The sequence below is a fragment of the Coregonus clupeaformis genome, chromosome 4 (genome assembly GCF_020615455.1).
Source record: "Coregonus clupeaformis isolate EN_2021a chromosome 4, ASM2061545v1, whole genome shotgun sequence".
Lineage (NCBI taxonomy): Eukaryota > Metazoa > Chordata > Actinopteri > Salmoniformes > Salmonidae > Coregonus > Coregonus clupeaformis.
Window position 1 is genome coordinate 22,306,433 of NC_059195.1, and position 10,490 is coordinate 22,316,922.

Here is a 10,490-nt window from a genome sequence, read left to right on the forward strand (position 1 = left end):
TTGATCTAGCCAGAGCTAATGGGCTAAAGCTAAACGCAGACAAATGTTAATTCAGGTGAAAAACTAACATGTGAAACTATTCAGATAGACCATAGCAAAGTGACAGCCATCAAAAACATGCCACCGCCTACCGACCAAGAGTGTGTCCAAAGGTTCTTAGGTATGGTTAACTATGTGGGCAAATTTGTACCTAATCTGGCAACTCACACACGCCAGATGAGAAGTCTACTGTGTAAAACTACAGAGTGGTGTTGGAACAGTAATCACCAGAATGAGTTTGAGGAGCTCAAGGCATTAATCATGCATGCTCCAGTACTGATGTTCTATGATGAAAAGCGCAAAACCAAAATCTCAGCAGATGCCTAAAAGCAGGTTTAGGTGCAGTGTTGTTACAGCAGGTGCCAGTCGCATATGCCTCCAGGGCTCTGACAATGTCTGAGTGTAACTTGCTCAGATTGAGAAAGAGACATTGGCACTGTCAAATGCATGTGAGAAATTCCATGTGTTTATCTATGGTAAAACAGTGTGGGCTGAAACTGATCATAAACCTTTGGTTACTATTGCAAAGAAGGGTCTAGCATACACACCACCAAGGGTACAGAGACTGTTTTTAAAACGTCAGAAATATGACTTGCAACTCGAGTACAGGCCAGGGATAGAATTGTTAGTGGCAGACACATTGTCCAGAGCTTTTGACAGCTCAGAACCAAACGAGATATACGAGCAGGACAAGACCATACATGCTAAGTTTATCAGAAAGAGTTGCCCAGTCTCAAATTAAATGTGTACAGTTATTTCACGTGCTAACTGCAGAAGATGAGTGTTTGCAAAAGCTGATTCAAGCAATAACATGCAGGTGGTCTGTACAAGCTATACCATACCCTTATGGTCAATAAAGGGATGAGCTATCTGTATGAGGTGTTGAGACCATGGGGCAAAGTAGGAATAGATATCTTTGCTCTTGAAGACAAGAACTATGTTCTACTGATGGACTATTACTCTCATTATCCAGAGAGCTTTACTGAAGGACACTACTGCTAGTCAGGTGATAACTCACATTAAGTCATTCTTTGTTCGCCATGGGGTCGCAGAGGTAGTCCGTACGGACAACATCTCACAGTTCAGCTTTCAGTGATTTTGCTAAACTGTACGGGTTCAAGCATGTCACATCCAGCCCACTATACCCACAGTCTAATGGGTTAGTCAAAAACAGTGTCAAAACAGTGAAACTACTGCTTAAGAAAGCTCTCGACTCAGACAGATCCGTATCTAGCTTTGGTAAACTACAGGGCTACTCCACTAAAACATGGTCTGTCTCCTGCAGAGCTGTTGTTCAACAGGAAACTCAAAACTAGGTTGCCAGTATTCCTAGAAACAGAGAAGGATGACAAGGTCATTCTTAACAAACGGAGAGAAAAGAGTGAACAGAAAAGGTACTATGACAAAGGTCCAAGGTGCTCAGTGCACTCAGTCCAAATGATAGTGAAAATGCATGATGGGAAAACATGGAGCGTTGAGGCTTGTGTGGTGAAAACAGTGGCAAACAGGTCATATGATGTAATGACACCTGAGGGAGTTACATACAGGAGAAATAGGAGACACTTGTTACATGTACCTGAGCGTGAGCAAACAGACAGGCAAGAGGGTGACATTTACAAGTCAGACAACGTCAAGCCCAGACACTCCTGTGTCAGACCCACCAGGGCAGCATGTTGAAATGAGACGGTCAGGTAGAGAACTAAAAGCACCTCAGAGGCTGATTTGAGAAAGTGTACATTTGTTATTGAAATGCAGTGTTCACTATGCAAATAATTGTAACCAGGATTTATAGAGAATTGTTATTGTTTTATCTTATACAGGAAAAAGCATATCTTGATAATGGGGATGTGGCATATTGTATCGAGGCCACGTGACCACTTAGGGGAACTGCAATGCAGCCCGCACACAGGAGTTGGACAGCGGGAGATTCCAGCTCAATGCACTATACTTGTATGGCTCCGGTTAACTTGAATAAAGAAGAACTTGTGTTTTAAAGAGGAAATGTTTTCTTTAGTATTTCTTAGACAAGAAGATACAGTACAGCATTTGGTGATCGACTAGGAATGGCTTGAAAATTGACCAGTCTATCGTGATTGTCACGGTTTCGGCCGAGGCTGCTCCTCCTCCTTGTTCGGGCAGGCTTCGGCGGTCGTCGTCCCCGGAGTACTAGCTGCCACCGTTGTATGTTTCGATGTTTGTTTGGTTTTGTCTGATTGGTTACACCTGTTTCTGTTTTGTGCTTATTATGTGTCCTATAAGTTCTCGTCGTTTGAGTCTTGTGTTGTGTGTAATTGTTTCTCCAGTCAGCAAGGGCTATTAGTATTTTCTCTCCAGTTATTGTTTTGAGAGAGTGTCCGCACTGTGTGCGCATTTGTTTTGTATTTTGGTGCTTTACGCAGTGTGCGTAAAGTTCGCTTGCCTCCGGCTTGGATTTAGCAGGGTGTTTTGTTTACGTGTCTTTACTAAAGACTGTTGGACGAAACCTCTGTTGTCCTGCGCTTGATTCCACACCACATCCACGCTCGCACCTGACAGTGATTGTCCGGTTGGTGACAACTGGTGTAGATGAAGGGGAGGAGACAGGTTAAAGAAGGATTTTTAAGCTTTGAGACAATTTAGACATGGATTGTGTAGCCTATGTGTGCCATTCAGAGGGTGAATACAAGACAAAACATTTAAGTGCCTTTGAACGGGATATGGTAGTAGGTGCCAGATGCACAGTTTGTGTCAAGAACTGCAATGCTGCTGGGTTTTTCACACTCAACAGTTTCCCTTGTGTATCAAGAATGGACCACCACCCAAAGGACATCCAGCCAACTTGACACAACTGTGGGAAGCATTGGAGTCAACATGGGCCAGCATCCCTGTGGAACGCTTTCGACACCTTGTAGAGTCCATGCCCCGACGAATTGAGGCTGTTCTGAGGGCAAAAGGTGGAGATGCAACTCAATATTAGGAAGGTGTTGCTAATGTTTGGTATACTCAGTGTACATGTACTGTATGTATCTACTAGGGTGCATTTAATTTCAGCACTCTGGACCTCCGAAGCACTGTAAGTAAAATGTTTTAAACTTCTTCCACTACCACACAAATACTTTCAAAAAGCTGAAGCAAGTCACACAATTTTTCTACATGGAAAATTACCATCTAGTTATTATTATTATGATGATTATTCTTTAGCACGCTGCCTACTCCTGTTAAACTGTTTAAGCTAGAAACGCCATTCAAACTTTAAAATGTGTAGACTGATCTGGGTGAAGTTGGTTGCATACAACTTTTTGATACTATTTAAACTGTTAAACTTTTATTAAACTTATTAAAGTTCATCCACTTTCATGGGATTTCTTCAACATTCTAAAGGTCCTATTGTTACATCATGACTTCTAACATTCTATTCTATTCACTGTAAACAATGTAACTTTGACATATCAGCTACTTTGCCCACTCACTCTTTGCCTTAGAACATTACATTGTAGGTCCAGACATTGTAGGTCCAGGCTATTACACATCACATCAGAGTAAATGGACCAACACGTTACTGTGGCCAGTGGTGTATGTTTTACATATTTACCTGACGTCTTTATAAAGTCTGTCTCATGTCAGACACAATTACCTACAGATTAGTTAGGCCTTCATTAATACACATTCTGTGGACGTATTCAATCTCTCCCTATCCCAGTCTGCTGTCCCCACATGCTTCAAGATGGCCACCATTGTTCCTGTACCCAAGAAAGCAAAGGTAACTGAACTAAATGACTATCGCCCCGTAGCACTCACCTCTGTCATCATGAAGTGCTTTGAGACTAGTCAAGGATCATATCACCTCTACCTTACCTGTCACCCTAGACCCACTTCAATTTGCTTACCGCCCGCCCCAATAGATCCACAGACGATGCAATCGCCATCACACTGCACACTGCCCTATCCCATCTGGACAAGAGGAATACCTATGTAAGAATGCTGTTCATTGACTATAGCTCAGCATTCAACACCATATTACCCTCCAAGCTCATCATTAAGCTTGAGGCACTGGGTCTGAACCCCGCCCTGTGCAACTGGATGCTGGACTTCCTGATGTGCCGCCCCCAGGTGGTGAAGGTAGGAAACAACACCTCCACTTTGCTGATCCTCAGCACTGGGGCCCCACAAGGGTGCGTGCTCAGCCCCCTCCTGTTCCTGTACTCCCTGTTCATCCATGACTGCGTTGCCAAGCACGCCTCCATCTCAATCATCAAGTTTTCAGACGACACAACAGTAGTAGGCTTGTTTACCAACGATGACGAGACAGCCTACAGGGAGGAGGTGAGGGCACTGGGAGTGTGGTGCCAGGAAAATAACCTCTCACTCAACATCAACAAAACAAAGGAGATGATCGTGGACTTCAGGAAACAGCAGAGTGTGCACCCCCCTATCCACATCAATGGGACCGCAGTGGAGAAGGTGGAAAGTTTTAAGTTCCTTGGTGTACACATCACTGACAAACTGAAATGGTCCACCCACGCAGACAGTGTGGTGAAGAAGGTGCAACAGAGCCTCTTCAACCTCAGGAGGCTGAAGAAATGTGGCTTGGCACCTAAAACCCTCACAAACTTTTACAGATGCACAATTGAGAGCATCCTGTCGGGCTGTATCACCGCCTGGTACGGCAACTGCACCGCCTGCAACCGCAGGGCACTCCAGAGGGTGGTGCGGTCTGCCGAACGCATTACCGGGGGCAAACTAATTGCCCTCCAGGACACCTACAGCACCCGATGTCACAGGAAGCCCAAAAAGATAATCAAGGACATCAACCACCGAGCCACTGCCTGTTCACCCCGTTATCATCCAGAAGGCGAGGTCAGTACAGGTGCATCAAAGCTGTGACTGAGAGACTGAAAAACAGCTTCTATCTCAAGGCCATCAGACTGTTAAATAGCCATCACTAGCACATTAGAGGCTGCTGCTGCCTATAGATATCACTGGCCACTTTAAGAAATGGAACACTAGTCACTTTAACAATATTTACATATCTTGCATTACTCATCTCATATGTATATACTGTATTCTATAATATTCTACTGTATCTTAGTCCATGCCACTCTGTCATTGGTCGTCCATATATGTATATATTCTTAATTCCATTCCTTAGATGTTGTGAAATTGTTAGATATTACTTGTTAGATATTACTGCACTGTCGGAGCTAGAAGCACAAGCATTTCACTACACGTGCAATAACATCTGCTAAACACGTGTATGTGACAAATAAAATTTGATTTGATATATGAACCATTGAGATATAGCCATGATCAAACTAGATCTTGGTGTGTCTTCAATACCACCATGTGGTTTAATAAAATGTGTTCTGCTCACAGGGAGCTGCTTTTTTTAAATGTCCCTATATAACATTGTACACAAAATGATTGACGCATTTGTGGTCCTCTGTAGCTCAGCTGGTAGAGCACGGCGCTTGTAACGCTAAGGTAGTGGATTCGATCCCCGGGACCACCCATACACAAAAAAAAAAATTTATGCACGCATGACTGTAAGTCGCTTTGGATAAAAGCGTCTGCTAAATGGCATATTATTATTATTATGTCTCACCTGTTATTAATCTATTGCACACCTATATTACTTGACATGGGGGAAAAAAAACATGTATTCATGTTTTTCCATATATGTCTATATGTCTATAATATTTATTGTGATGTTCATGTATGTATGTATTCAATTGACTGGATGTATTCAATTGACCCGATGTACATTTAAGTAGGTGTGTTTCACAGTGATGTATGACCTGACGAAGATCCAACTCAGATAGAAATGTAGTCTTTTTTTGCGTCTGAATTAAATCACCATAGGAGCATACCAGTTGCGGACATTGCTTTTTTCTTTGACACGTTCTTCTGTCCTGCTCCTGATAAGTTAGATGTGCATATTTTTATATGTTTTCTCGTATAAAAAAATACAATAGTATCTCATATATTTGTGCTTAAATGTACAATTCCACCACTAGAGGGCGGAGTAAGCTCTCAGAGAGTCTGGTGTTGGAATGTTAGGACGGAAACATGAAGGAAGAAGAGAGGGATCTTATAGAGATCCTTGATGTACCAATGAAATAAGGAAAGCAATACAAAAAAAACTACAGTCAGATCTCCTGTGAATCTGTTTGGATGGAGTCAAAATGTAAATATCTCATTGTGGCAAATCTTTGTTTCTAATAGATAGACCTTATGGTTCAAGAGAAAATAGCCTAATTCATGAAAAAAGCATCTAATCAACAATGGCATTATTTTCAATTAACTCTGCAACTCTTCCAACTATTTACCTTTTTCACAACTGATACCAGTTTGACACCAAAACATTGACAACAAATACATATTGACATAGTAGAATAAATAAAAGTATGTAAAAATCTTTATTGGATATTTCATGCTGAAACCATCATATTAAACACCAATGGTATTCACTAAGTTGATGGGTTATATTTAGGATAATGTTTTGCAGTTTTGTCATTCTATTTTTGATTTTAAAATAAATGTATTTAAGTTTTTCATATATTTTATATGTGATAAGGCCACATAGAGGGCCAGAGATAATAAGACACCTGTTATAATCTGAAGTACCCAAAAGGGCCACTAGATTTCCTAAATGAATTATTGTTAACTTACAGCCATGCATGCAAGAAGCCTTGACCTGCTGTACACATATTTATCTGTCCTCAGTTTGATTGAAGTCTGTCTTTTTGTCTTTTTTTAAACTAATTGCTTCTAGAAAGAAAGAGAGAAGGAACAACACATGATCAAGATGAGCTAGCTACTAGTATAAATCAATGAAAATCTAAGTGTTACATTCGGAAAGTATTCAGACCCCTTCCCATTTTCCACATTTTGTTATATTACAGCCTTATTCTAAAATGGATTAAATTCTTTTTTTCCATCATCAATTTACACACAATACCCCATAATGACAAAGTGAAAACAGCTTTTTAGAAATGTTTGCAAATGTATAAAAAAATTAATTAATGAAATATAACATTTACATAAGTATTCAGACCCTTTACTCAGTACAAATCCATGCCTTTTGCGGCCAGTGGCCGTTGTGCCCTTGGGCTGAATATAATAATTATAATTTCCTTCTCACGTCTGGATGCACCTCTCACTCACATGGCTCTCAGTCATGTGATCAGGTCTTTCTCACAGGCTACAAGTGAAGACAGACACATCTGGGACACAACTGCGCACGTCCTTATCCAATTCCAAGGCGCATATGGAAGATATTGGAAGAACTGTCCACATTTACTTTTCGTCAGCCAACAAGATGAGTAGGCCTAACGAACAGCAAAAGCACTAACCTATGTCAATCTACAATCCCCCATAGTGCAAAAGTTGAACTATTCTATTCTGTACGAGAAATAAATATTCCAAACAGTCTAGGACAGTTGTGGGATGCAATAGATCCGAAATTAATACAGCCACTAGCATCAAAAAACCTGTTTTAAGCAATGAGCCTGATGCAACAGACGAGAACTGTTGTAGAATTACAACATTATGTTAATCACATTACTTTTATATTAGAATGTATTCCTATATTAGTACATTCACACGGTCTGTTCTTCTGAGGCAACATAATAGGGTTTTTAGAACTCTCCTGTGTCTGTGTCGAACTGAGATGAGCCTCTGAGATTTAAACGCTGGCAGTTGATTTGCGATGACTTGGTGATAAGACAACATTCCATTCCATGATTAGTTTCTGTGTGCCTGTCTGTCGGTGCCAGGGAGACCCAATCTCCAGTTTATTTATCCTATATGGAAGATGAACACTGGACTTAATCATTTGAGGGAATTACATAGTGTTCTAGGTTACATTAGAATGTATGTATACAAAAGCAGTAAATGAACCAGAGACAGATATTTGGCTCCATGTAAATCTTGATATCTGTTGCATGAGAGCACAATGTACCTTTTGACCCATTCCACACATCTGCTGTTTGTCATGTATTCAAAAGGATGTGTCTTTGCTATAAAGGGCTGTAACCTCAGTTCTGCCCTTCTGAGTTCTCAGTGATCACCTCCAGAGTGGTTACCGACTTTTATTTATTTATTTTATTTCACCTTTATTTAACCAGGTAAGCCAGTTGAGAACAAGTTCTCATTTACAACTGCGACCTGGCCAAGATAAAGCAAAGCAGTGCGATAAAAACAACACAGAGTTACATATGGGGTAAAAAACATAAAGTCAAAAATACAACAGAAAATATATATACAGTGTGTGCAAATGTAGCAAGTTATGGAGGTAAGGCAATAAATAGGCTATAGTGCAAAATAATTACAATAGTATTAACACTGGAATGCTAGATGTGCAAGAGATTATGTGCAAATAGAGATACTGTCACGGTTTCGGCCGAGGCTGCTCCTCCTCCTGGTTCGGGCAGGCTTCGGCGGTCATCGTCCCCGGAGTACTAGCTGCCACCGATCTATGTTTCATGTTCGTTTGGTTTTGTCTTGATGTTGTACACCTGTGTCTTGTTAGTCCTCGTTAGTGTCCTATTTAATTCTCGTTGTGTGTGTTTGTCTTTGTGTGTGATTGCTCTTCTGTTTCGTGTTGGAGCTACGTACTTCCCTCCAGTGTTTTGGAGAGGTTTTTCGCACATGTTAGTGCGCCGTTTGTTTGACGCCTGTGTGCGCCGTTATTTCGCCTTCGGGCTTATGGTGCTTATTTTCTACGTGAATATTGCACTAAAGTATTTTGGACTGAGCTTCTGCGTCCTGCGCTTGATTCATGCACCACACCCACCTTCAGCACCCCTTGACAGAATCACACACCTTAATGGAATCAGCAGGATCTGCAGTTACGCCTGAGTCGCTCGAGGAGCATGTTCGCGGCCAAGATGACCAGATACGACAACTGGGGACCGCTCTACAGGACGTCATCAACACCCTGCACCGATGGGAGGCCAGCGGGGTACCCACACCCAGGGACGGCTTGTTCAATAGGGCGATATGGGCGACGCACTGCCAAACGGGAAAAGGAAGGGATTTTTTTTCTAATCAATTATATCACGGCAACAGCAGTTATCAGTGTTCACGTCTGATCTGCCAGCCACTAAATGTCAAATCAGGCTAAAGTCGTGCTTCAAATGGCCCCGCCCGTTTTTGGGGCGATTTCAGTCAAGTTGAAAATCGCCCAGAAGTCTCTCATAGCCTGTCATGTAAAATCTATTTTTTCACATTTCAAAGCTTTCAATACATTCTCTATGGGTGTCTGTGGGCTTGCACTTACGCGCTTTCGTCATACGTGACGTAACGTTGAACGTAACTAAGACAATGGCGGCTAGAAGCGTCTCTGTTGCGACCTGCAGTGCGGCGTTATTTTATGTTTTTAATTTGTAGACTTAGTTTACAAACATTCTGCCAACCATGGATTTCCAGTGGTTGGTTTTGGACTGATCTTGTTGATCGTGTACATACCCGCTACGAACGGACTAAATAATGAAAACGCTGCTGGCAGCTGAATCCCAATACAGCTGGGAGACTTGGCTGGATGAGTCCCGGACAGAGAAGTGGAGCCGGCCACCTTCACCCCTGGTCAGAGCGGACCGCGATCCTGGTAAGAGAGCGACTCTGTACCCGACATTGAACTGCTTTCTGTGTCATTGCGACCTTACTATCAATTCAATTCAATTTAAGGGCTTTATTGGCATGGGAAACGTGTGTTAACATTGCCAAAGCAAGGGAAGTAGATAGTAAACAAAAGTGAAATAAACAATAAATATTAACAGTAAACATTACACTCAGAAGTTTCAAAAGAATAAAGACATTTCAAATGTCATATTATGTATATATACAGTGTTGTTACAATGTGCAAATAGTTAAAGTACAAATGGGAAAATAAATAAACATAAATATGGGTTGTATTTACAATGGTGTTTGTTCTTCACTGGTTGCCCTTTTCTTGTGGCAACAGGTCACAAATCTTGCAGCTGTGATGGCACACTGTGGTTTTTCACCCAGTAGATAAGGGAGTTTATCAAAATTGGGTTTGTTTTCGAATTCTTTGTGGATCGCTGTAATCTGAGGGAAATATGTGTCTCTAATATGGTCATACATTTGGCAGGAGGTTAGGAAGTGCAGCTCAGTTTCCACCTCATTTTGTGGGCAGTGTGCACATAGCCTGTCTTCTCTTGAGAGCCAGGTCTGCCTACGGCGGCCTTTCTCAATAGCAAGGCTATGGTCACTGAGTCTGTACATAGTCAAAGCTTTCATTAAGTTTGGGTCAGTCACAGTGGTCAGGTATTCTGCCACTGTGTACTCTCTGTTTAGGGCCAAATAGCATTCTAGTTTGCTCTGTTTTTTTGTTTGTTCTTTCCAATGTGTCAAGTAATTCTCTTTTTGTTTTCTCATGATTTGGTTGGGTCTAATTGTGTGTTGTTGTTGTTGTTGTTGTTGTCCTGGGGCTGTGTGGGGTCTGTTTG